The sequence below is a fragment of the Peromyscus maniculatus genome, chromosome X (assembly GCF_049852395.1).
Source record: "Peromyscus maniculatus bairdii isolate BWxNUB_F1_BW_parent chromosome X, HU_Pman_BW_mat_3.1, whole genome shotgun sequence".
Classification (NCBI taxonomy): domain Eukaryota; kingdom Metazoa; phylum Chordata; class Mammalia; order Rodentia; family Cricetidae; genus Peromyscus; species Peromyscus maniculatus.
Window position 1 is genome coordinate 145,832,272 of NC_134875.1, and position 26,064 is coordinate 145,858,335.

At 38.5% G+C, this 26,064-nt stretch overlaps 1 protein-coding gene and 1 pseudogene across 1 annotated transcript in view; both read right to left on the reverse strand.

Annotated features, from left to right (window-relative positions):
• LOC102915039 (uncharacterized) overlaps positions 1–17,956 on the reverse strand; it is a 28,040-nt gene extending 10,084 nt beyond the window's left edge. The window contains exon 1 of the mRNA XM_076561845.1: positions 17,845–17,956. The gene's annotated coding sequence lies outside the window, so the exon portion shown is untranslated. The remainder of the gene's footprint in view (positions 1–17,844) is intronic.
• On the reverse strand, positions 15,538–17,956 carry LOC143270768 (uncharacterized; annotated as a pseudogene).
• Positions 17,957–26,064: the final 8,108 nt, after the last annotated feature.

Here is a 26,064-nt window from a genome sequence, read left to right on the forward strand (position 1 = left end):
CTATGTTAATCCTACCTATCCATGAGCATGGGAGATCCTTCCATTTTCTGACATCTTCTTCAATTTCTTTTTTCAGGGACTTTAAGTTCTTGTCATACAAGTCCTTCGGTTGTTTAGTTGGAGTTACCCCAAGATATTTATATCATTTGTGGCTATTGTAAAGGGTGATGTTTCTCTGATTTCTGTATCAGCCCATTTGTCATTTGTATATAGGAGGGCTACTGATTTTTTTGAGTTAATCTTGTATCCTGCTATTTTGCTTAAGGTGTTTATAAGCTCTATGAACTCCTTGGTTGAATTTTTGTGGTCACTTATGTATACTATCATGTCGTCTGCAAATTTGGAAAGCTTGACTTCTTCCTTTCCAATTTCTATCTCCTTGATCTCCTTATGTTGTCTTATTGCTCTGGCTAGAACTTCAAGTACCCTATTGAATAAGTAAGTGGAGGGTGGGCAGCCTTGTCTTGTTCCTGATTTTAGTGGAATTGCTTTGAGTTTCTCTCTATTTAATTTGATGTTGGCTGTTGGCTTGCTGTAAATTGCCCTTATTATGTTTAGGTGTGTTAACTGTATTCCTGATCACTCCAAGACCTTTATCATGAAGAGGTGTTGGATTTTGTCAAAGGCCTTTTCAGCATCTAGTGAGATGATCATGTAGTTTTGTTTCTTTCAGTTTGTTTATATCATAGATTACATTTACAGCTTTTCGTATGTTGAACCATCCTTGCATCACTGGGATGAAGCCTATGTGATCATAGTGGATAATTGTTTTGATGTGGAATCTGTTTGCCAATATTTTATTGAGTATTTTTGCATCAATGTTCATGAGGGAGATTGGTCTGTAGTTCTATTTCTTTGTTGCATCTTTGGTTGGCTTGGGAATCAGGGTAATTGTAGCCTCATAGAAGGAATTCGGTAATGTTCCTTCTGTTTCCATTGTGTGGAACAATTTAAAGAGTATTGGCATTATCTCTTCTTTGAAGATCTTGTAGAATTCTGCATTGAAACCATGTAGTCCTGGGCTTTTTTGGTTGGGAGACTGTTAATGACTGTTTCTATTTCCTTAGTGGTTATTGGTCTATTTAAATAATTTGTCTGGTCTTGACTTAACCTAGGTATGTGGTACCTATCCAGAAAACTATCCATTTCTTTTAGATTTTCCAGTTTTGTGGAGTAGAGGTTTTTGGAGTATGACCTGATGATTCTCTGAATTTCCTCGATGTTAGATGTTATGTCTCCCTTTTCATTTTTGATTTTGCTAATTTGCATGCTCTTTCTCTGTCTTTTGGTTAGTTTGGATAAGGGTTTGTCTATCTTGTTGACTTTCCTCAAACAACCAACTCTTTGTTTGATCGATTCTTTGTATTATTCTCTTTGTTTCTAGTTTATTGATTTTAGCTCTCAATTTGATTATTTCCTGGCATCAGTTCCTCCTGGGTGACTTTGCTGCTTCTTGTTCTAGAGCTTTCAGGTGTGCTGTTAAGTCACTAGTGTGAGATTTCTCCAACTTCTTTATGTGGGCATTTAGTGCTATGACTTTTCCTCTTAGCACTGCTTTTATTGTGTCCCATAAGTCTGGGTATGTGGTGTATTCATTTTCATTGATCTCTAGGAAATCTTTAACTTCATTCTTTTTTTCTTCCTTGACCCATTGGTGATTCTGTTGAGCATCATTCAGTTTTCATGAGATTGTAGGCTTTCTGTAATTTTTGTTGTTGTTGAAATCTAACTTTAAACCATTGTGGTCTGATAGAAAACAGGAGGTTATTCCAATTTTTTTTGTATCTGTTGAGATTTGCTTTGTGACCGAGTATGTGGTCAATTTTAGAGAAGGCTCCATGGGGTGCTGAGAAGGCGGTATATTCTTTTTTGTTAGGATGGAATGTTCTGCAGATATCAATTAAGTCCATTTGAGTCATAACATCAGTTAAGTCCCTTATTTCTTTGTTAACTTTCGATTTTGCAGATCAGTCCAGTGGTGAGAGTAGGGTGTTGAAGTCTCCCACTATTAATGCATAGAGTTTTATGTGTGATTTAAGCTTTAGTAATTTTTTTTTTGCATATGTGGATACCCTTGTGTTTGGGGCATAAATGTTCAGAATGGAAACTTCAACTTGGTGGATGTTTCCTGTGATGAGTATGTTATGTCCTTTTTGATCTCTTTTCATTGATTTTAATTTGAAGTCTATTTTGCTGGATATGAGGATGGCTACACCATCTTGCTTCTTAAGACCATTTGATTGGTTATTTGCTATACTGGTCACTAGAGTAGACAGGTTCAGGAACCCTTTGGACCACTGCCAGTAGACCAAGATGGGGTCAACCTTGTGGAATCCTGAGAGCCTCCCTAGCACCCTGCCTCGTCCTATTCCCATGATATCCTCATCTATTATGGTATCTTCCTCCCTGCTCTCCCACTCTGTCCCTGTTCCAGCTTGACCCTCCCATTGCCCTATGTTCTCATCCCCCACTCTTTGCCCTCTGCTACTTCCCCACACCCAGACCACTTATGTAGATCTCATCCAATTCTCCTTCACAGGGTCATCCATGTGTCCCTTTTGGGATCTTTTCCTGTTAGCTAGCCTCTCTGAAGTTGTGAGTTGCAGTCTGGCCATCCCTTCCCTCACATTTAGTATCCACATATGAGTGAGTACATACTATGTTTGTCCTTCTGAGTCTGGGTTACCTCACTCAATGCTATTTTATAGTTCCATCTATTTGCCTGCAAATTTCATGATATCAATTTTTTTTTACTGCTGAGTATGGTGATATTTTATTTGTACTGAAATGTGATTTTAATTTTATGTTAATAAATAAAGTTGCCCTGGGGTCAGAGCTATTAGAGCCATAGCAAGAGCGTGGTGGTTAGAAGAGCTAGGTAGATTTCTGTGTGTTCAGGGATACAGCCAGTACTGGAGACATACGCCTTTAAGACCTGGAGGGCGGTACTTACAGGCAGTGATGAGGCAGTCGTGTGGTTGGGTTTACAACCAATGAGAAGGCAGAACAGAAAGACTATTTAAACACAGACAAACAGGAAGTAGCTCTCTCGGGGAAGCTAGGAGCACTGCAGGAGGTAAGATTTTATCTCTGAGCTCTGACCTCTCGGCTTTCTCTTTTACATTGGCTCTGTGTTTCTTATTTTAATAAGACGATTGGTTACATCTACATCTGGCACCCAACGTGACAAGAATCCATTAAAAACTGCTTGGGGCCGGCTCCCTAGCCCGAGAAACCGGCTCCCTAGCCGGAGCAGCCAGCTCCTTAGCCCCGGCCCAGGTCTGCTTGGCCTCAGGCCGGACTGTGAGCTGCTTGCTTAAAGCCAGTACTACAAACAACTCAGGCCTGCCCTGCTAAACAGGGCCCCTGCCTGTAAAGCCAAGCCTTGACTCAGCCCAAGAGGGAACAAGTGGCTGGATTTAAGCTTTAGCCGGCTACGCTTTCACTTTCACTTTTGCTTTTGCTTTCTCTCTTGCTTTCTCTCTGTCTCTCTGTCTCTGTCTCTCTCTCTGTCTCTCTGTCTCTCTCTTTCTCTCTCTCTCTGGATTCACACCTAGGACACTAGGAGGCTGTTTGGAAATTCGCTCAGATTTCTACTGTTCTACACAGATTCGATAAGTCATAAAGGAAACTATTTAAAAGACAAATTTTTTCCACATTTAAAAAAATGTGTTTCCTGTGTACATTGGAAGAAAATTGGGTTTTGTTTGAAATTTTAGGCAGTCTGACAATGGAACAACTATATGAAAAGATTAGTATTATGGGAATTATGCAGTTTATCACCATGCTTATTCTCATTTTACTATTTAAAAAGATAGTCGATTTAAGTGCCAGGATGACAGCTTTAGAAAAACTTGTTAAACCTGTAAAAATTCAGACAGAAGAAATTAACAGTGAAGTTAGTTGAAGTTTGGATCATAAGGTTACAGAAAGAAAGCCTGTTTTCACACAGTCACCCTTAATTTATCCTGTAACCGTACAGCAGTTGCCTGATCAAATGGCTACACAAAATATTTGGGCTCCAATTGAACTGATGGATTTTAAAAGGTTTAAGGAGGCAATAGTATCTTATGGCATGCATTCCCCATATGTAAAGCAAATGTTAAACTCTTGGTCAACATATAATAGGATTGTAGCACAGGACTGGCGGGACCGTGCACAAGCTGTTCTGGAACCCAGCCAGAGACTTCAGTTTCTACCGTGGTTTAAGGAGGAAGCTAGAAACCTAGAAAAACAATGGAGGGATAAAGGAATACAAGTTTGTCAGGATCAGCTTATTGGAGAAGGCCAATATGCTTCAGTACAAACACAATGTTTATATGATGTTCAAACCCTAATTTTATGTCGAATGGCAGCCATGAATGCATGGGACAGAGTTGAGGAACCAGGAAAAAAACCTGAGTCATTCACAAAGGTTATGCAAGGCCCAAAAGAATTTTTCACAGATTTTTTTAGAAAGACTGGCTTCAGCAGTACACAGAATGGTCACAGAATCAGAAGCTAGTAAGGCAATAATTGAAGCTTGGCATTTGAGAATGCGAATGCAGCATGCAAAAGAATAATCAGGCCGTTAAAGGCAAGATGTGCACCTTTGGAAGATTGGATTAGAGAAACAATTAATGTTGAGGCTGATGAGCATGATGATATGTGGGTAGGAGAAGTAATTTCAAAAGGTTTGACAAGTGTTAGATGTTTTGTATGTGGAAAGCAAGGACATTTGAAAAGGGACTGTAAACATGTCATTCCTAGAAGCCATGTTTCTTCAAGGAACAATGGCAACAGAATGCCCCTTCCTTCTGGAGTATGCAGAAGGTGTGGTAAGGGAAAACACTGGACCAACGAATGTAGATCAACAAAGGACAGACAGGATAATCCTTTGCCTCAGTTTTCCGGAAACTCCCGGAGGGGCCTCATGCAGGCCCCCATAGTAAAACCAGTTCAAACCTTTCCTGCAGCTGTAGAGGAAATCCCTGCTCTGAGCGATTAAATAACCAAATCACTATTGGAAAAAATCATGCTGGTCAGGATGATGAAACAGAGAGAATAGAAAATTCAGGAGAAAACATAAAGAAAATTTTTTGGCAAACTTCTATTAATGAACAGAGACCAAAATTAACGATAAAAATAAATGGTGTTTTGTTGTCTGGTCTGGTAGACACAGGTATGGACATTACCATAATTGCACCAGAATTTTGGCATCCAGCTTGGCCTCTTCAGGAGGTAAACGTTCAACTGTTAGGAACTGGGACATTATCTCAGGTGAAACAGAGTGCAAGATGGCTGGAATGTATAGGTCCAGAAGGACAGAGAGGAAAATTAAAACCATATGTGGCTAACATAGCTATGAACCTGTGGGGTCGAGACTTGTTGCAACAATGGAATACTCAGATTAAAATCCCTCCAATCTCAGAAACAAATCATAAACTAGCACATGTTTCTGAGAGAAATATTAGAAGGCATTATTTTGAGTGGTCACCAGCCATCCATATTATACAAGAACAGGGCACAACACCTGATAATCTTCCAAAAATACCAACAGCTCTACCTTTAAAACAGTTAACAAACAAGCCTGTATGGGTTCAGCAATGGCCTTTAACAACAGAGAAACTCCAGGCTTTAGAAGAGCTGGTAGAAGAATAGTTAAATGCTCAGCATATTGAACAGTCAACCAGCCCTTGGAATTCTCCTGTATTTGTTATTAAAACGAAATCTGGTAAATGGAGAATGGTGACAGACCTTAGAGCAATTAACAAAGTAATTCAGCCGATGGGCTCTCTACAATCTGGAATTCCTTTGCCTACTCTGTTACCAAAAGGATGGCCTCTCATAGTTATTGATTTAAAAGACTGTTTCTTTTCAATACCCTTACAAGAAAAAGACAACGAAAGATTTGCTTTCACAGTGCCTACTTATAATAATTCTCAACCGGTTAAAAGATTTCAATGGAGGGTCCTCCCACAGGGAATGTTAAATAGCCCAACTCTGTGCCAATATTTTGTACAACAGCCATTGGAAGTGATACGTAAAAAATTTCCTAAATCTATAATTTATCATTCTATGGATGATATTTTACTAGCTGACTCAAATGCAGATACTTTAGAAAGAATGTTTGAAGAAGTAAAGAAAATTTTGCCTTGCTGGGGATTACAAATTGCTCCTGAAAAAATACAAAGAGGAGATTCTATTAATTATTTAGGATATAAAATAGAGCTACAAAAAATTAGACCCCAAAAGGTGCAAATTAGGAGAGATAGACTACAGACTCTTAATGACTTTCAAAGATTATTTGGAGATATTTCTCAGCTACGAACTATTGTTGGAGTCAAAAATGATGAACTGACTAATTTGTTCAAAACCTTAGAAGGTGACAAGGACTTAAATAGTCCAAGAGAATTATCACCTGAAGCTGAGAAAGAATTGGCCTTGGTAGAAAAGAAAGTACATGAAGGGCACGTGGATCGTATTGATCCAAAGCTGGATTGCATTTTGGTTATTTTACCTTCTAGGCATTCTCCTACTGGAATATTAATGCAGAGGGAAGATATTATATTGGAATGGATATTCTTACCAAATAAACCAAATAAAAAATTAAAAACTTATGGGGAAAAAATCTCTGACTTGATTTGGAAAGGAAAATTGAGACTTCGTCAATTAGCAGGAATAGACCCAGCAGAAATTGTTGTACCTTTAACTAAGGAGGACATTGAAAAATTATGGACAGAAAGTGAACCTTGGCAAAGAGCTTGCAGTAATTTTTTTGGGAGAAATTAACAGCAAATATCCCCAAAGCAACAGAATTGATCTTATAAAGAGAGCTGATTGGATCTTGCCTCTAATTGTATGGCAAAAACCCATATTTGGAGTTCGTACATTTTATACAGATGCCAACAAACAAAGAAAGGCAGGTTACAAATCAGAAAATTTAAGTAAAGTGGTTCAAAGTCCTTATAATTCAGTGCAAAAATCAGAATTGTATGCTATTCTGTTGGTATTAATGGATTTTTCAGAACCTCTCCACATAGTAACTGACTCTCAGTATGCTGAAAGAGTAGTATTACATATTGAGACTGCAGAATTTATCCCTGATGCTTCAGAATTAACTTCACTATTTATTCAATTACAAGATACAATCAGGAAAAGGAGTCATCCTTTATATATAACTCACATCCGATCTCATACTGGTCTGCCAGGCCCTTTAGCACAAGGCAATGATAAGATTGATAAATTATTGATAGGAAATGTGCTGGAGGCCACAGTATTTCATAAAAAACATCATGTCAATAGTAAAGGTTTAAAAAAAGATTTTTCCATAACCTGGCAACAAGCCAAAGAAATAGTAAAGAAATGTCCTACTTGTTCCTTCTATAATCAAACGCCATTACCAGCAGGATGTAACCCAAAGGGTACTCAGAGGAATGAAATCTGGCAGATGGACGTGTTTCACTTTGAAGAATTTGGAAAATTGAAATATGTACACCACACCATTGATACTTATTCAGGATTTCAATGGGCAACTGCTTTGAGTTCTGAAAAAGGTGATTCTGTAATCACTCATTTGCTAGAAGTTATGGCCATCATGTGCATATACCTGCACAAATCAAAACTGACAATGCTCCATCATATGTCTCTGTTCAAATGAAACAGTTTTTTGCTTATTACAAAATAAAGCATATTACAGGTATACCACATAATCCTACAGGTCAAGCAGTTATAGAAAGATCAAACGGAACTCTAAAGGATATGCTAAATAAACAGAAAGGAGTAACAAAAAACCCCAGAAATAGACTGTATAATGCTCTATTAACTTTGAATTTTCTGAATGCCAATGAGAAAGGAACAACAGCTGCAGAGAGACATTGGATAATAGAAAAAACTACAGAATTAAATCAGCCTATATACTTTAAGGATGTGCTGACCTCAGAATGGAAACCAGGGTATGTATTACGTTGGGGACGAGGTTTTGCTTTTGTTTCTACAGGAGAAGATAAGGTGTGGGTACCATCAAAATTGATAAAGGTTCGATTTGAACAAGAGAAACCTCTTAATTAGAGGAGATGATAGTTCGTCAACCAGCATGAACATCCAATTTAAACTAACTTGTACCAGTAACACATGCCTTTTCATTTAATCAGATAATAACTTACCAGAAGGGAACATCCCCAAAATTAGTCTTGGAGAAAGGGTTTTGTTTTTGTCTTTTAGGAGAATGATGGTTAAGGAATCTGAAGAACACAAGACAAATGAGACAACTGAAGAAAAGGGACAAATCATCTATCCCAGGAAACAGAGTGAAACGGCGTATGGGTATATATTATCTAAAAAATTTTATGTCTTCTTAAATGTTTGTTTCTGCTTTTCTCTAAAGATTTAACACTATTGGTCTTCTAATAGTCCCAGTTCAATTAAAATTTAAAGCTGACTTTGGAGTTGGAGAATGGCTCTCTCCTTCTTTAAACTCAAGCATGTTGTTAAAAGGAAAATACAAACTCCCTGTATCATGCCAGAATAAAAGAGCCATTTTCTGCTGTGGGACAGGACAAAAGCCAAATTAATTAAGGGACTATTCTATTACTAATCTCAACTCTTTGATTCTATTCTGATTCTTTAAACTTTTCTTAAAGTATAAATTTTATATCAAAATTTACAAGATTAATATATATTTATACATTTTAAACTTTGTTAAGATATGAATGGTCATATAGAGTACTAACTAATTCTAGAAAAAAGGCTTCAATTAGCTGCATATATATGTCTTTGTGTTCGAGTCTCTTATCAGTTTTCTGCAGGAAATCACAGCCAGGCCTAACATCAACTGAAGTCTCCAGGAAGAAGATGGGGCCCCACAACAACAACAATTCCACGTGGACAATAATAATATCACTGAACTGACAAACATCATCTACAGATCAGCTTTGAACTACAATTTTGAGATGACTAGCTGAGATGATCCAGTCTCAAAGACTACTTGAATAAGGACTTGAGATAAACCCTGTACTTTGGCATTATACACAGACTGGATAATAATGAAGGATATAGTTACCTTTCCTAGAATTTGACAATTAACCTAAAATTTTTCTTTCAGGATAAAGATAACTTCGCCCATACCCAGCAGGAAGCCATTTTAAGAATGACGCCCACATTCCCAAAGAGGTGGTGTGGGGCGGATGGTTTTTTTTTTTTTTTTTTTGGTCTTTTTAATGGGTTTTGGGTCTGGGATAATTTTCATTATTTAGGGGGGTAGGTTACAAGTTGTTGTCAAGGGTTAGGAAAAAGGCTAAGCAAAGGAGATTAGATTTAAGGTTCTTGATTTTTTTTAAAAAAAAAGAAAGAAAGAAAAGAAAAGAAAAAGACAATTACTAGTTTTAAATACTTTACATTATTACCAACTATTAGGATATAAAGAAATGAAAGTAGTTAGACATTACAATAGAAATTGTAGTCATATTAGATATGTTTTAAAAATTGAGCAGATATATTTTAGACAGGTCATCTTCAAAACCTTCAGAGATCTACCGAATATGGCATTTAAAATGTTTTAATAACCTAGAAATTTTTCTTTTTTGAGACATGTCGACTCCTGGCAGTACCAATCTACTTGAGAAAATATGGGCATTGAAGAAACTGCATATGGAGTTAACTTTCACTGTGGCAAAAGTTAGCCACTGGACAACAAAGTATCCTCGAATCAACAGGACAAAATGGACAGACAGAACACAAAACAAAGGACTACTGATTCCTGCCAAAACAAGTGTGGTTATGGCTTTATCAGAAGGCATCTTCTGAGGCCAGGACAATATGGCACCATCCCTGAAGTGGCCTTCACAATCCGGAAAAGGTACAGTGCCCTTTTCTTCGAAGGCAGCTGAACAGGCAGTGGGCCGATGGCTTCTGTTGTGCAATGGAACAGCAACTGAAAGCTCACGCCTCTCAATAGTAGACTGGCACTTAATAGAGGGATGTGGAGAAGAAAGGGATGCTGAGATGAAGCCATATATACACAGCCAAGAAGAATGGACAGCTGAATTCAAAAACCATCAACAATTTCCAGAAATTAAAATTCTGAATCATGACATGACACTAGTGGAATTCAGGTGTTTCTAGTACATGGACTGCTCTCACCCAATGTGAGGTTGAACTGTTGACCTTGTGTACAACCTACTTCACAAATGAGTCTGTCAGATACAATAAGCCTATAGGCTGAAGATGATGCCCCAACACTGCGAAGAAACCTCAGGTGACTGTCCAGGCAGCTGGCTGTTTCTGTCAACTCACAAAATTTTTGGAAGTTGCTTTTGTGCACTTCCTGTTTTTATTTTTGTTAGCTAATATTATTTCCTTCTTGGGTCTCTGAGGGAGTTGAAGATTAGTTAGTTATAGTTGAAGATTAATTAGGATAGAAAGTGAATTAGATACATTTTGGACTTACTAAAATAGGATAGATAAGGGAATTATTTTCTCTGATTTGTCAAATACAAATGGACTAGACATCGTTTAGATATTTGTTACTTGTATATATTGTATATAGTTATTGTACTTTTGTATATAGTTTTTCTTTTGTTAGTTATAACCTTTTGCCTTTTTTCTTTTTATTAAAATAGAAAAGGGGAAATATGGTGATATTTTGTTTGTACTGAAATGTGATTTTAATTTTATGTTAATAAATAAAGTTGCCCTGGGGTCAGAGCTATTAGAGCCATAGCAAGAGCGTGGTGGTTAGAAGAGCTAGGTAGATTTCTGTGTGTTCAGGGATACAGCCAGTACTGGAGACATACGCCTTTAAGACCTGGAGGGCGGTACTTACAGGCAGTGATGAGGCAGTCGTGTGGTTGGGTTTACAACCAATGAGAAGGCAGAACAGAAAGACTATTTAAACACAGACAAACAGGAAGTAGCTCTCTCTCGGGGAAGCTAGGAGCACTGTAGGAGGTAAGATTTTATCTCTGAGCTCTGACCTCTCGGCTTTCTCTTTTACATTGGCTCTGTGTTTCTTATTTTAATAAGACGATTGGTTACATCTACAGCTGAGTAGTACTCCATTGTGTATATGTGCCATAATATCTTTACCCATTCTTCAGTTGATAGGCATCTAGGTTGTTTCCAGGTTCTTGCTATTACGAATAATGCTAATATGAACATAGTTGAGCATGTGTCCTTGTGGTATGATTGAGCATTCCTTGGGTACATGCCCAAGAGTGGTATAACTGGGTCTTTAGGAAGACTTATTCCCAATTTTCTGAGAAACCATCATTCTGATTTCCAGAGTGTTTGCATAACGTAGGTGTCATCATAGAGCCTTTGTCTAGTGACTGATGGAGGCAGATACAGAGATCCACAGCCAGGCACCAGGCTGAGCCCAGGGAATCCAGTTGATGAGAGAGAGAAAAGATACTGCAGGTGAGGGACATCGAGATCACGATGGGAGGACATGCAGAGATGACTGGCCACACCAGTGGAAGCCCATGAACTGTGGACTGGTGGCTGTGGAGCCCCCATGGGACTTGACTAGACCCTCTGGATATGGAAGACAGTTGTTTGGCTCAAACTGTTTGGGTGGGACCAAGGCAGGGAGATGGGGACCGGTCCCTGGTCTATGGGCAGGCTTCTGGAACCCGGTCCTGTGGTGTGACACTTTGCACAGCCTTAGTGCAGTGGGAAGGGCTTGGACCTGCCTAGGCTCAATGTGCTGGACTCTACTGACTCCCCATAGGAGAATTCAATTTGGGGGAAGTGGGGATGCGAGGTGGCTTGGAAAAGAGGACTGGGGGATGTGAGAAGGGAGGAGGGGTGGTCTGTGGATAGCATGTGGAGTGAGTAGAAAATATCTTAATAAAGAAAAAAAGACCATTTGATTGGAAAGACTTTCCACACCCTTTTATTCTGAGGTTGTGTCTAACTTTGAAATTGAGATGTGTTTCTTGTATGCAGCAGAAAGATGAGTCCTGCTTTCATGTCCATTCTGTCAGCCTGTGTCTTTTTATGGGTGAATTAAGTCCATTGATATTAACGATATTAATGACTAATGATTCTTAGCTCCTGTTATCTTTTGGTGGTAGTGTGTATGTGTGTACTTCTCTTCTTTGGGGTTTACTGCTGCGGTGTTATCTATTGCCTGTTTTTTCATGGATTTATCTGACTTCCTTAGGTTGGAATTTTCTGTAGGGCTGGACTTGTGGATAGGTATTGTTTAAATCTTGTTTTGTCTTGGAATGACTTGTTCACTCTGTCTATGATGATTGCAAATTTTGCTGGGTATATCAGTCTAGGCTGGCATCCATGGTCTCTTAGTGTCTGCATTACATCTGTCCAGGTCCTTCTGGCTTTCTGATGGGTTTGCTTTTATAAGTCACTTGGCCTTTTTCCTTTGCTGCTCTTATTATTCTTTCTTTATTCTTTATGTTTAGTAGTTTAATTATTATGGTGCCAGGGGACTTTTTTTTAAGGGGGGAGGGGTCTATTCTCTTTGTTGTTCTATAGACTTCTTGTATCTTCATAGGTATTTCCTATTTTAATTTGGGAAAGTTTTCTTCTGTGATCTTGTTGAATATATTTTCTGTGCCTTTGAGTTGGTATTCTTCTCCTTCCTCTATCCTTATTATTCTTAGCTTTGGTGTTTTCATGGTATCCCAGATGTCTTGGACATTTTGTGTAAAGACTTTTTTGGCTTTGTTATTTTCTTTGACTGATGAATCCATTTCTTTTATTGTATCCTCTACACCAGAAATCCTCTCTTCCATCTCTTGTATTCTGTTGGTTATGCTTTCATCTGTGTTTCCTGTTCATTTACTCAAATTTTCTATTTCCAGCTTTCCCTCTGTTTGTGTCTTCTTCACACAATTGTTTCTATTTTCCTTTTCAGGTCTTCAACTGTTTCGCTCACCTGTTTAATTGCCTTTTCATGGTTTTCTTTAAGAAATTTATTGCTTTCTTACAATTTTTACCTGTCTTTTCCTCTATTTCTTCATAGATTTCTTCCAATTTTTGTTTGTCTTTTTTTTTCAATTTCTTTATTGATTTTTTCCACTTTTTTGTTTGTCTTTTCCTCAATTTCAGTTTTCATTTTTTTTTCTTGAAAGGCCTTTATCATCTTCATGATGCTGTTCTTAAGTTTGCTTTCTTCTGCTTCTTCTACCTTGTGATATTCAGGTCTTGCTGTTGGAGGAGGGTTAGGTTCTGGTGATGCTGTATTGCTCTTTGTGTGTTTTATGTACTTCTGTTTTGACGTCTGCCCTTCTCCTCCTCTAATAGGTATAATAGGTACCTGTGTCTGAGCGAGTTGCTGTTGGTCCCCTCTGTGCTTGTTGTGTCTGTTTCTCAGGGGGCCCTTCTGGGTCTAATCTTAGCTCTTAGCCTAATTGGAACAGGCAGATTCTATGTCTTAGGGAGCTGCTCTTGGATTGACCCAAACTAGTTGATTCTGTGACTTGTGGATCCATTCTTGGTCTTACCAGGGCTCTTGATCCAGTCAGAGCTAATAGAGTCTGTTTTTCAGGAAGTCTCTCTTGGTCCCATGAGAGGTGGCAGATACTACTTCTCAGAAAGCCACTCTTGGTCTAATGAGGGCTGGCAGATTCCCTGTCTCCTGAAGTTACTCTTGGTCCAATGACAGCTCTTTGACTAATGAGAGCTCTCTCACTAAACCCAGTGAGAGCTGGGTGTTGGTTTCTAAGCCTCAGGAAGTGGCTGGGGTCTCAGGAAGATGGATATGAAGGCAGGGTGTTAGATTTCAGGGTCTGCTGATGGGTCTTGGTGAATTGGGAGCCTTCCTGCAGGAGCCCTTCCTGCTGGCTGGCAACTGACTTTCACTAATCCTATATAATGCAAAATTGTGAGGGGGCACTAGCACATTTGAAGTTTGTTGTCTTTATTTTTCTTATGCCAAACAGTTATGGTTGGAGACTCTGCTGCTCAGTTGGATGAATTAAATGTAATGGGTTTTTGGGCACCAGAGTTGATAGGACCAGGCAGCAGTACTGAATTGCCAAAGGCGAAGTGATTGTACATATTGTATTGGGCAGTATAGCCAAAGCAATGTTCATAACTGCCTGAACCATAATTGTCAGCAAAGGAAAGGTGAATTTTAGGGTGGCATGATTGGTCTGGACCTTTGGTGCTGGCTAACCCATCATGGTACTTCCAGACATGATATAGATAAGAAGATACTAAATGGCTGTTTAATTTGTAGAAGCAAAAAGAAATCTATCAAATAAGTGAAAGAAAGGCTCCGCCCAGGGATATATTTCGACCATAAAATCGTCAAGAAGAGGATTAGGAATGGTTAATATTGAATGTTGAGTGAACAGGATCTAAAATCAAGAAATACAGAAGCCTATGGTAATGTCTCAAAGAGGTTAAGGTAAGGTTGATTGGGCTGTGATGAACCATCTGAAATAGAGTAGCATCATTCCTTGGACTGAGGTTCCTGGCTGCATAACAAGGAGAGAGCTGGGTGAGCATCTGCAGTGCTCTAACGACTCTCCCTGCTCCCTAACTACTAATGCAATGTAGCAAGCAACTTGGGACACTTGCCCCCATGATCTCTCAGTCATGACATGTATTTCCTCAAATTAAGAGCCAGTATAAACTTTCCTTCCTTTACTTGCTCATGTTATGTATTTTGTCAGAGAAATGAATCAGGTATGTGATATGGTGGGTGGTGGTGATGGAGATGGTAGATCTAGGTCAATTGTTCTCAAACTTCCTAATGCTGCGACCCTCTAATACACTTCCCCATGTTGCAGTGACCCCCAACCATAAAATTATTTTCATTACTACTTCATAAGTGCAATTTTCTATTGTTATTAATCATAATGTAAATATCTGTGTTGTCCAATGGTCTTAGGCAATCGCTGTGAAAGGGTCATTCAACCCCGAAAAGGGGCCGCAAGCCACAGGTTGAGAACCACTGATGTAGATCCACTGAGACAAAGTATTCACACAGTATAACACACACTCAGAAAGCTGACATGATTAAAGAATAGGGACTAATGTTCCCGGAAAGAAAACCAGGATATTTTTAAGGTCCTGAAGGATGGCTGATAGATTAGAATGGCCCTATGCTACACACCACATGGACCATCAGAGCACACTGGAAATGCCTGGGCATTTGTGGCATTTATTCACAACTGGGTAAACAGGAGATGGCTACTGCCTTCTAATAGAGACAGACGACAGATGGCACTGGCATACTCCGTGAACAGCATTGCCTTCTTTCTCCAAGAGAGCATCCCACACTACCAGCAGTGCCAAGGCTAAAACTTCCTGCTCTACCTTTCAGAGATATGAATACTTAAGTGTCTCCACACAAGAATGGGGTTTCTTTTTGTGTGTTGAGGTATCTGTTTACTTGCAAACCATATTTCCCATGGGATTCACTAGGTTTACTTAGAAAACATGCCTTTATCCTGTACTCTTTCTTGCTATTGCTTGTTGGCACAGTCGAATGGGATCACGACCTGCAGTTTAGAATGTGAAAACATTTAAAGAATGGAATGTGTTTGACAGCAAGGAAGGAATAAAACTTAGACACACTCCCAGAAATCAAGTTGATATTTTATATAGAATGAATTGGTGATTACACAGTACTGTGTACAAACGGGCAATTTCTTATAGGGTTCTCCTGGCAGATGTTAAAATGCCAGAACCCTCACTTCAGACCTTTTGCTCAGCCAGTTTGGAAGCACACTGGGCCTTCACCTGACTCTGTACTGTCAAAGAGATCATCTCACAGAGAAACAAAATCACGCCAAAGAGTGACATCGTGGCTGTCAGGACACCCATTGGGAACACATTTGTGCAGTGTTTCTTTATAATGTCCTCCTTTTTAACGGGAAAGTCAGGTGAAACGTCAAGAGTGGTTTGCCCATAGATGTCTACCAGGTGGTTCAAGGTCACAGTAACAAGCGTGAAAAGGCTGCTCACAGCCAAAATTATGGCAGACATCTTGTAGCAAAACAGCTGGATCTCAATGAATGGGTCTCCCATACAGCTGAGCTTAATGGCCACTGAAGTGAACATCAGGACTAGGATTTTCATCAAAATGGCCCACGCTATCAGGACTTGTAAATACTGAAATTCTGATGACTTGTTCCAGGTTGAATTGATAGGGGTGTGAACCAACATCCTGGTCAGAGACCCAGAGATGTTAAAGTCCTGAGTGCAATAAGCTTCCCAGAGTCCAAATTGACACAAATTGCACAACCTTGTTGTTAAACTCCCACAGGCGCCAGCACTGGCTGTTTGCAAGAATGATTTCAGACACCAAAGCTGATGTACTGCAAATCAGGCCACAGAACTGGAAGATGTACTCCTTCATGTTGGCAAATCTGAAGAAGGCATCAAAGAAGAATAGAGTCAGTGAGAATACAAGGGAAGGCAGGAAAACAGAAGGAGTCATGGCTTAGAGAGCACTGAGCTCTCATACCTTGTCCCTGTTGTCACATAGAGATGTTTCAGTGGTCTATGTACAGATTATTATTCCTCACAGAGTAATAATAATCAAATTTGTTGACTAGGAATTTCAATGCTTAGAACTGACAATGAGAAGAGAGTTTGCAATATCATATGTAATGTCATGCTTATTTTACCTGTATTTGCAATTTGTAAATATTTTAAGACCATAAAGAGAGGAAAAAGCAGAGGAATGCTCAATTAACTGTCATTTTTAAAATATAGTACTATAACATTTCATGACTACTACAAACTAAAATCATCTATGAAAGAACATAAGAAAATGAAAATAATTTACATACTAAACTGATTTATGTAAAAATAATAACACACTTGACATAAATTTGTGTATACATATATGTTTATAAAAAGAGATCTGTACATAAGTGATACACCTCATAAATGATAGTGTACAATGCTATTCCTCTTTGTGCATTTTTGAGAAATATACACTTCTATAAAGAAAGCTATACTTATTTTATAATTGAAACCAGAAAGACTATGCCCGTCAACAGATAGAGCTCAGTGGTAAAGTGATTATCTAACATGCACAAAACCCTGAATTCTTCTTTAGTATCTGTAAACCAACATCTATGTGTAAAATTGTCCAGAGAGTGAGTCAGAGGAATAGGGGAAATGGATAATTAACACATAAAATCATATAAATCCATAAAAGTGGATATTTCCCATTATAGCCCATCTCTTACTTAAAATTTCATCTTTAGATAATTACCTTCATTTAAGTGAAACAAAAAGAATCCTGACATATTTTGTGTGAACAAATATCTTCTTTCACAGATAATTTACACTCTGTATTGTAACTTTGAGCTAACTCCTTTGCACCTTTTATCAATTACAATCTTAGGATGAAAAGGAGAAAAATTACACACTGAGGGGTAATACTACATCATTTAGCATAAAGGAAGGAGGTGAGTCATTTACTCACTAGGCATGTGGATAATGTCACTGCTAACTGTGCATGCAGAAGGTTGAAGGGGCCTACTCACTGGGTCTCCTTGCCAGGAAATATTCCTAACAGTTACCCCCCCCCCCCGCTCTAAAATCTCTGTAGAATGTGCTTCCTGACTGAGTGAAGGCAGTAGCTGTTCTACTTGGGAAGTTTCATCAGCAAGATGAGTTCACAATTCATGGTGGCTTGGGTAACACCCTGCCCACATCATCTTCCTTTCCAAGGCAGGCCGGAGGCAATGGACTCCAAGAACAGTGTGCTTTGAAGCAGTACTGAGAACACAATGAAGATTGTTGTTGTTCCAGAAAAAAAATGAGCTAGCTTGGCAGTATCTGTTTCTTCCTGTGTTTGAAACACGTAGAGTAGATGTGTGTGATTCATAAAGACCATATTTGAAAGCTCCCATATATAACATAAAGTTTTTATACCTTTGTGTATTATCGATAAGAAGATTCATTTAGAAGGTGGCAGGATCACAGACGTTCTTCCCAGTAACAGTAAATGCCCATATCTCCAGTTAGAAGAAGAATGGAAAAACCTTCAGAAAAAGAAATTCTATGAGGCAGACATTTGAGCTCAGAGCAATGTCTCTCCAACCCCTTGATCCCACAATCCTTTCCATTCACTCCTGTCCTTGGCTTAAGAAGAACCTCATGTAAACACTTCAGGAGTATTCGTACATCTCACTGCAGGGCAGCTCAATGATTACCTGCTTTCCCACATGGGGCTTCCAGACACATGATATTCAGCAGCGTTTACACTCACTTACCCACATGTTGATAGTCCTTTCTGGCATTCTTTGTCCTGTGAAATTGAATGTGATTAATAAAAGCACCTGGGAATGTAAAATACTTGCCTCTTTTTCACTTTTAGGGAGTCCAAATGTTAGTGACTGCCAGTTGACAGAGAATTAACTCACTTTAAAAATTCTTGTTTCCATGGCTACTAAGGCTGAATGGTGGATTATGAGCAAAGAACACAACTTCCTAGCCATATTTGGCCATAAAGGACCAGTGTGCTTAACTTCCCTTTGTATGTGAATAGTCTATAAAAGAGGATTTTCCTTTTTGAAACCCATGCATCAAATAAGTACTACCATGACTGATGGGCAAAGCACAGACAGGTATTTGAAAAAAAAAAAAAGCTCTCATACCTCATTCCTTGCCCTCCATTTTCTGTGTGGTGGAAGGATAGACATTTCACTTTGAGGAAAGTGTCTTCGTTGGAGACTTTGAGACCATCTTACCTTCTAGAAACATCTTCGATAGAGGCAAAAATTATATACTGTCAGTAATAACAGATTATATATATATATGGGGTATTTTGTTTTGAATAGAAAAATACCCTCCTTTTGTCTTTCTGTGTTTTACTTCAAACTGTTACTCTGATGATACTACTTAGGGTTTCTACTGCTGTGATGAAAAAACACCATGACCAAATTCAACTTGGAGAGGAAATGGTTCACGTGGCTCACATTGCCACATCATAGTGCATCATCTCAACAGATTAGGACAGGCACTCAAGGCGCAAACCAAAGACAGAAAAAGAATCAAGCAGGAGCCATGGAAAAACACTTCTTATGAGTTGACCCCCATAGCTTGCTCAATTTGCATTTTTATATCATCCATTGCCAGAAGGCCCAGGTTTTGTACTGCCCACCTTCTGCCTGGACCTCCTACATAAGATACCAATCAAGAAAATTACTAACCAAGAAAATGTCCTATAGACTTGACTATAGGCAATTCCATGGGGAGAATCCCTTAATTGAGCTTCTTCTTTCCAGGTAACTCTTAAGTTCTTACAAACTCATATAAACTATGTAAATTTACACAATGTTATTTCTTACTATGGTCACATCTTGAGAACATACCATACTGTAAGTATATAGCTAAAAATATCCAAAGTGTGTAAATGAGTGTAAAAAAGAGAAGGAAACTTTGACTTTCTTTTTAATCCTGATCTCTTTGTACTTCATAATGTATCTGTGGTATAATAACCAATGAAAAAACCTACACTTTGTGCTACATGGCAGCTTCCAGAATACCAAAATCAGGGTGAATTTCTTAGAGTGAGCTGTGGAGAACAATGGGAAGTGCATAAACATCCTGTTATAGGAAATGGGAAGACATGTATATATGAAATATATATATGAAATCTAGAATATATATATTCTAGATTTCAGTCCTCTGTCAGATGTGGAGTTGGTGAAGACCTTTTCCTATTCTGTAGGCTGTCACTTTGCCTTGTTGACCATATCCTTTGCTCTACAAAAGCTTCTCAGTTTCAAGAGGCCTCAATTATTGATTGTTTGTCTCAGTGTCTGCGCTACTGGTGTTATATTTAGGAAGTGATCTCCTATGCCAATGCGTTCAAGACTACTTCCTACTTTCTCCTCTAGCAGGTTCAGAGTAGCTGGATTTATGTTGAGGTCCTTGATCCACTTGGACTTAAGTTTTGTGCACAGTGACAGATATGGATCTATTTGCAGCCTTCTACACATTGATATCCATTTATGCCAGCACCATTTGTTGAAGATGCTTTCTTTTTTCCATTGTACACTTTTGGCTTCTTTGTCAAAAATTATATGTTCATCGGTGTGTGGGTAAATGCCAGGGTCTTCAATTTGATTCCTTTGGTCCATGTTCAGTTTTTATGACAATACCAAGATGTTTTTATTACTGTAGCTCTATAGTAGAGCTTGAAGTCAGGGATTGTGAAGCCTCCAGAGGTTGTTTTATTGTACAGGATTCTTTTGGCTATCCTGGGTTTTTTGTTTTTCCATATGAAGTTGAGTATTATTCTTTCCAGGTCTGTGAAGAATTCTGTTGGTATTTTGATGGGGATTGCATTGAATCTGTAGATTGCTTTTGGTAAGATTGCCATTTTTACTATGTTAACCCTGCCTATCCATGAGCATGGGAGATCTATCCATTTTCTGACATCTTCTTCAATGTCTTTTTTCAGGGACTTAAAGTTCTTGTCATATAGGTCCTTCACTTGCTTGGTTAGTGTTACCCCAAGGTATTTTATGTCATTTATGACTATTATAAAGGGTGATGTATCTTTGATTTCCTTCTCAGCTTCTTTGTCAATTGTATAAAAGAGGGCTACTGATTTTTTTGAGTTCATCTTGTATCCTACTATGTTGCTGAAGGTGTTAATAAGCTGTATCAGTTCCTTGGTGGAATCTTTGGGGTCACTCAATATACTATCATGTCATCTGCAAATAGGGAAAGCTTGACTTCTTCCTTTCCAATTTGTATCCCCTTATTCTCCTTAATTTGTCTTACTGCTCTGGCTAGAACTTCAAGTACTATATTGAATAAGTATGGAGAGAGTGGACAGCCTTGCCTTGTTCCTGATTTTAGTGGAATTGCTTTTTGTTTCTCTCCATTTAATTTGATGTAGGCTGTTGGCTTGCTGTAAATTGCCTTTATTAAATTTAGGTATGTTCCCTGTATTCCTGATCACTGCAAAACCTTTATCATGAAGGGGTGTTGGATTTTGTCAAATGACTTTTCTGCATCTAGTGAGATGATCATATGGTTTTTTTTTCTTTCACTTTGTTTATATGGTGTATTACATTGATGGACTTTCTTATGTTGAACCACCCTTGCATCCCTGGGATGAAGCCTACTTAATCATGGTGGATAATTGTTTTGATGTGTTCTTGGAGTCTGTTTGCCAGTATTTTATTGAGTATTTTTGCATCAATGTTCATGAGGGAGATCGGTCTGTAGTTTTCTTTCTTTGTTGTATCCTTGCTTGGTTTAGGAATCAAGGTAATTGTAGCCTGATAGAAGGAGTTTGGTAATGTTCCTTATGTTTCTATTGTGTGGAACAATTGAGAGAGTATTGACATTAACTCTTCTTTGAAGATCTGGTAGAATTATGTGCTGAAACCATCTGGTCCTGGGCTTTTTTTGTTGTTGTTTAGGAGACTATTAATGACTGTTTCTATTTCCTTAGGGATTATTGGTCTATTTAAACAGTTTATCTGGTCTTGATTTAACTTAGGTATGTGGTACCTATCCAGAAAATCATCCATTTTTTTTTAGGTTTTCCAGTTTTGTGGAGTAGAGGTTTTTGAAATATGACCTGATGATTCTCTGGATTTCCTCAATGTCTGTTGTTATATCTCCCTTTTGATTTCTGATTTTGTTCTTTTGGATTCTCTCTCACTGTCTTTTGGTTAGTTTGGAAAAGGGCTTGTCCATCTTGTTGATTTTCTCAAAGAACCAACTCTTTGTTTCATTAATTTTTGGTATTGTTCTCTTTGTTTCTATTTTATTGATTTCACCTCTCACTTTGATAATTTCCTGGGGTCTATTCTTCCTGGGAGACTTTGCTCCTTCTTGTCTAGTGCTTTCAGGTGTACTGTTAAATCACTAGTGTGAGATTTCTCCAACTTCTTTATGTGGGCATTAAGTGCTACGAATTTCCCTCTTAGCACTGCTTTCATAGTGTCCCATAAGTTTGGGTATGTGCTTTAATTTATTTCTTTATTTCTTCCTTAACCCATTGGTGATTCAGATGAGCATTATTCAGTTTCCATGAGATTGTAGGTTTTCTGTAGTTTTGGTTGTTGTTGAAATCTAACTTTAAACCATGGTGGTCTGATAGAACATAGGAGGTTATTCCAATTGTTTTGTATCTGTTGAGATTTGCTTTGTGGCCATGTATGTGATCAATGTTAGAGAAGGTTCCATGGGGTGCTGAGAAGAAGGTATATTCTTTTTTGTTAGGATGGAATGTTCTGTACATATCTATTAGGTCCATTTGAGTCATGACATCAGTTAAGTCCTTTATTTCTCTGTTAAGTTTTGATTTGGGAGATCTGTCCAGTGGAGAAAGTGGGGTGTTGAGATCTCCCACTATTAATGTGTGGGGTTTTATATGTGGTTTAAGTTTAGTAATGTTTCTTTTACATGTGTGGGTGCCCTTGTATTTGGGGCATAAATGTTCAGAATTGAAACTTCATCTTGGTGGATCTTTCCTGTGATGAGTATGCAATGCCCTTCTTGATCTTTTTTGATTGATTTTCATTTGAAGTCTATTTTGCTGGATATCGGGATGGCTACACCTGCTTGTTTCTTAAGACCGTTTGATTGGAAAGGCTTTTCCGAGCCTTTTATTCTTAGGTAGTGTCTATCTTTGAATTTGAGATGTGTTATTTGTATGCAGCAGAAAGACGGGCCCTGCTTTCATATCCATTCTGTAAGCCTATGTCTTTTTATAGGTGAATTCAGTCCATTGATATTAAGGGATATTAATGACCAGTGATTGTTCATTCCTTTTTTCTTTTTGGTGGCAGTGTGTGTATTCTTCTCTACTTTGGGGTTTACTGCTGTGGCTTTTTCTGTTGCCTGTGTTTTCGACGGTGTATCTGACTTCCTTAGGTTGGAATTTTCCTTCTAGTTCTTTCTGTAGGCCTGGGTTTGTGGATAAGTATTGTTTAAATCTGGTTTTGACTTGGAATGTCTTGTTCACTCCGTCTATGATGATTGAAAGTTTTGCTGGGTATATTAGTCTGGGCTGGCGTCCATGGTCTCTTAGTGTCTGCATTACATCTGTCCAGGTCCTTCTGGCTTTCAAAGTCTCCATTGAGAAATCGGGTGTTATTCTGATGAGTTTGCCTGTATAAGTCACTTGGCCTTTTTCCTTTGCTGCTCTTAATATTCTTTCTTTATTCTGTATGTTTGGTTGTTTAATTATTATGTGGCAAGGGGACTTTTCTGGGGGTCTAGTCTGTTTGGTGTTCTACAGGCTTCTATCTTCAGAGGCATTTCCTTCTTTACGTTAGGAAAGTTTTCTTCTATGATCTTGTTGAATATATTGTCTGTGCCTTTGAGTTGGTATTCTTCTCCTTTTTCTATCCCTATTATTCGTAGGTTTGGTCTTTTCATGGTTTGGGTATGTTGTACATTATTTTCATTGAATTCTAGGAAATCTTTAATTTCTTTCTTTATTTCTTTTTTGACCCATTGGTGATTCAATTGGGCATTATTCAGTTTGCATGAGATTGTAGGCTTTTTGTAATTTTTGTTGTTGTTCAGGTGTAACATTAAGCCATGGTGGTCTGATAAGACACAGGAGGTTATTTCAATTTTTTTGGATCTGTTGAGATTTGCTTTTTGACCAAGCATGTGGTCGATTTTGGAGAATGTTCCATGGGGTGCTGAAAAGAAGGTATATTCTTTTTTGTTAGGGTGGAATATCCTATAGATATCTATTAAGTCTATTTGAGTCATAATGTCTGTTTTTTCCCTTATTTCTCTGTTAAGTTTCTGTCTGGCAGACCTGTCCATTGGTGAGAGGGGGGTGTTGAAGTCTGCCACTACTAGTGTATGGGGTTTGATGTGCTGTTTGAACTTTAGTAAAGCTTCTTTTACGAATGTCTGTTCCCTTGTATTTGGGGCATTAAATATTCAGAATTGAGACTTCATCTTGTCAGCTTTTCCCTGTGATAAATATATAGAGCCCTTCCTGATCTCTTTTAATTGATTTTAGTTTGGAGTCTATTTTATTAGATATTAGAATAGCTACACCAGCTTGCTTCTTAAGTCCATTTGATTGGAATATCTTTTCCCAGCCTTTTATTCTGATGTGTGTCCGACTTTGAGTTAAGGTATGTTTCTTATATGCAGCAAATGGATGGATCTTGATTTCGTATCCATTCTGTGAGCCTGTGTTTTTTTATAGTTGAATTGAGACCATTGATATTAATGGATATTAATGACCAATTATTTTTAATTCCCATTATTTTTTGGTGGTAGTATTGTATGTTTCCCTTCTTTGGTATTTGTTGGTATTTGACTATCTATTGCCTGTGTTGTCCTGGTTGTACCTAACTTCCTTAGGTTGGATTTTTCCTTCCAGTGCTTTCTGTAGGGCTAGATATGTGGAGACATACTGTTTTAATCTGGTGTATCATGGAATATTTTGTTAACTCTGTCTATGTTGATTGAGAGTTTTGCTGGGTATAATAGTCTGGGTTGGCATCCATGATCTCGTAGTATCTGCATAACATTTGACCAGGACCTTCTGGCTTTTAGAGTCTCCATTGAGAAGTCAGGTGTTATTCTGATGGGTCTACCTTTATATGATACTTGGCGTTTTTCCTTTGTAGCTCTTAATAATTTTTCTTTATTCTGTATGTTTAGTGGTTTGATTATTATGTGGCCAGGGACTTTTTTTTATCTAGTCTATTTGGTGTTCAAAAACCTTCTTGTATTTGTATAGGCATTTCCTTCTTTAGGTTGGGAAAGTTTTCTTCTATGATTTTGTTGAATATATTTTCTGTGCCTTTGAGTTGGTGTTCTTCTCCTTCTTCTATCCCTATTATTCTTAGGTTAGGTCTTTTCATGGTGTCACAAATTCCTGGACAATTTGGGTAATGACTTCATTGGTTTTAGTGTTTTCTTTGACTGATGAATCTATTTCTTCTACCGTATCTTCAATGCCAGAGATCTGCTCTTCCATGTTTTGTATTCTGTTGGTTATACTTGCATCATTAGTTCCTGTTTGTTTACTCAGATTTTCCACTTCCATCATTACCTCAGTTTGTGTCTTCTCTATTGACTTCGTTTCAGTTTTGAAATCTTGAACTGTTTCCCGCACTTGTTGAATTGGCTTTCAAGATATTTACTGATTTCTTCCCATTTTTTGTTTGACTTTTCCTCGATTTCTTTAAGGGATTTTTTCATTTCCTCTTTTAAGATTTCTAATATCTTCTTGAAGTCATTTTCATGGTAGATAGTTTCTGTTTCTTCTGTGTTGGGGTGTTCAGGTCTTGCTGATGTAGGTTCTCACAGAGCCATACTGGTTTTTTATGTTGTTGACTATATTTTTGCCCTGGTGTCTACCCAACTATTTCTCCACTTGCTGAAACTGGTGTCTGTGTCGGGGGGGGGGGCGGGGGGGCGCTCTCTTGGTCTGATTGGTACTCTTGATCCAGTAGGATCTCTTGGTCTAGTCTATCCTGGTGGAATTCTTGTCTTAGGCAGCAGCTCTTAGTCCAACTGGCCCTAGTGGACTCTGTCTCAGGGAGTAGCTGCAGTCTTACCATGTGGTAGATGGTGGTAATCTGACCTGTCTGCAGGATGTCTGCCTGCCAACAGGCCTCTTAGTCCAGTTGGGTGCTGGCAGGCTCTGTCTCAGGGAACAGTTGCAATATCAGAAGGTGAGTGGGATTGTGGGAAGGGGACTTGGGTTACAGGGTCTGATGGGGCATGGTGGTAGTCTGTCCTGTGTGCAAGAAGTCTGCCTGCCAACTGGCCTGAAACTGGAACTGCAATGGGTTGGAGTGTAGGGACACAGGGTTGTGCCCCTGTTCCCAAAGCCTAGGGGCTGGGGTGTTCGGGTATGAGGATAAAGACTCACCTCTTAATCCAGTCAGGTGCTGTCTCAGGGAACAGTTTCAGTCCTTCCTCCATTTCTCTAAATGAAATTTTCATTATTTTTCTTCAAAAGCCTCTAGAATCTTCATGAAGCTCTTTTTACAGTTGCTGTCTTCTGCTTTTTCTACATTGTGATGTTCAGGTGTTGATGTTGGAGAATGGCTAGATTCTGGTGATGCTGTAATGCTCTTTATCTTGTTGTATGTATTTTTGCATTGACCTCAGCCTATCTCTTCCTCTAATAGGTAT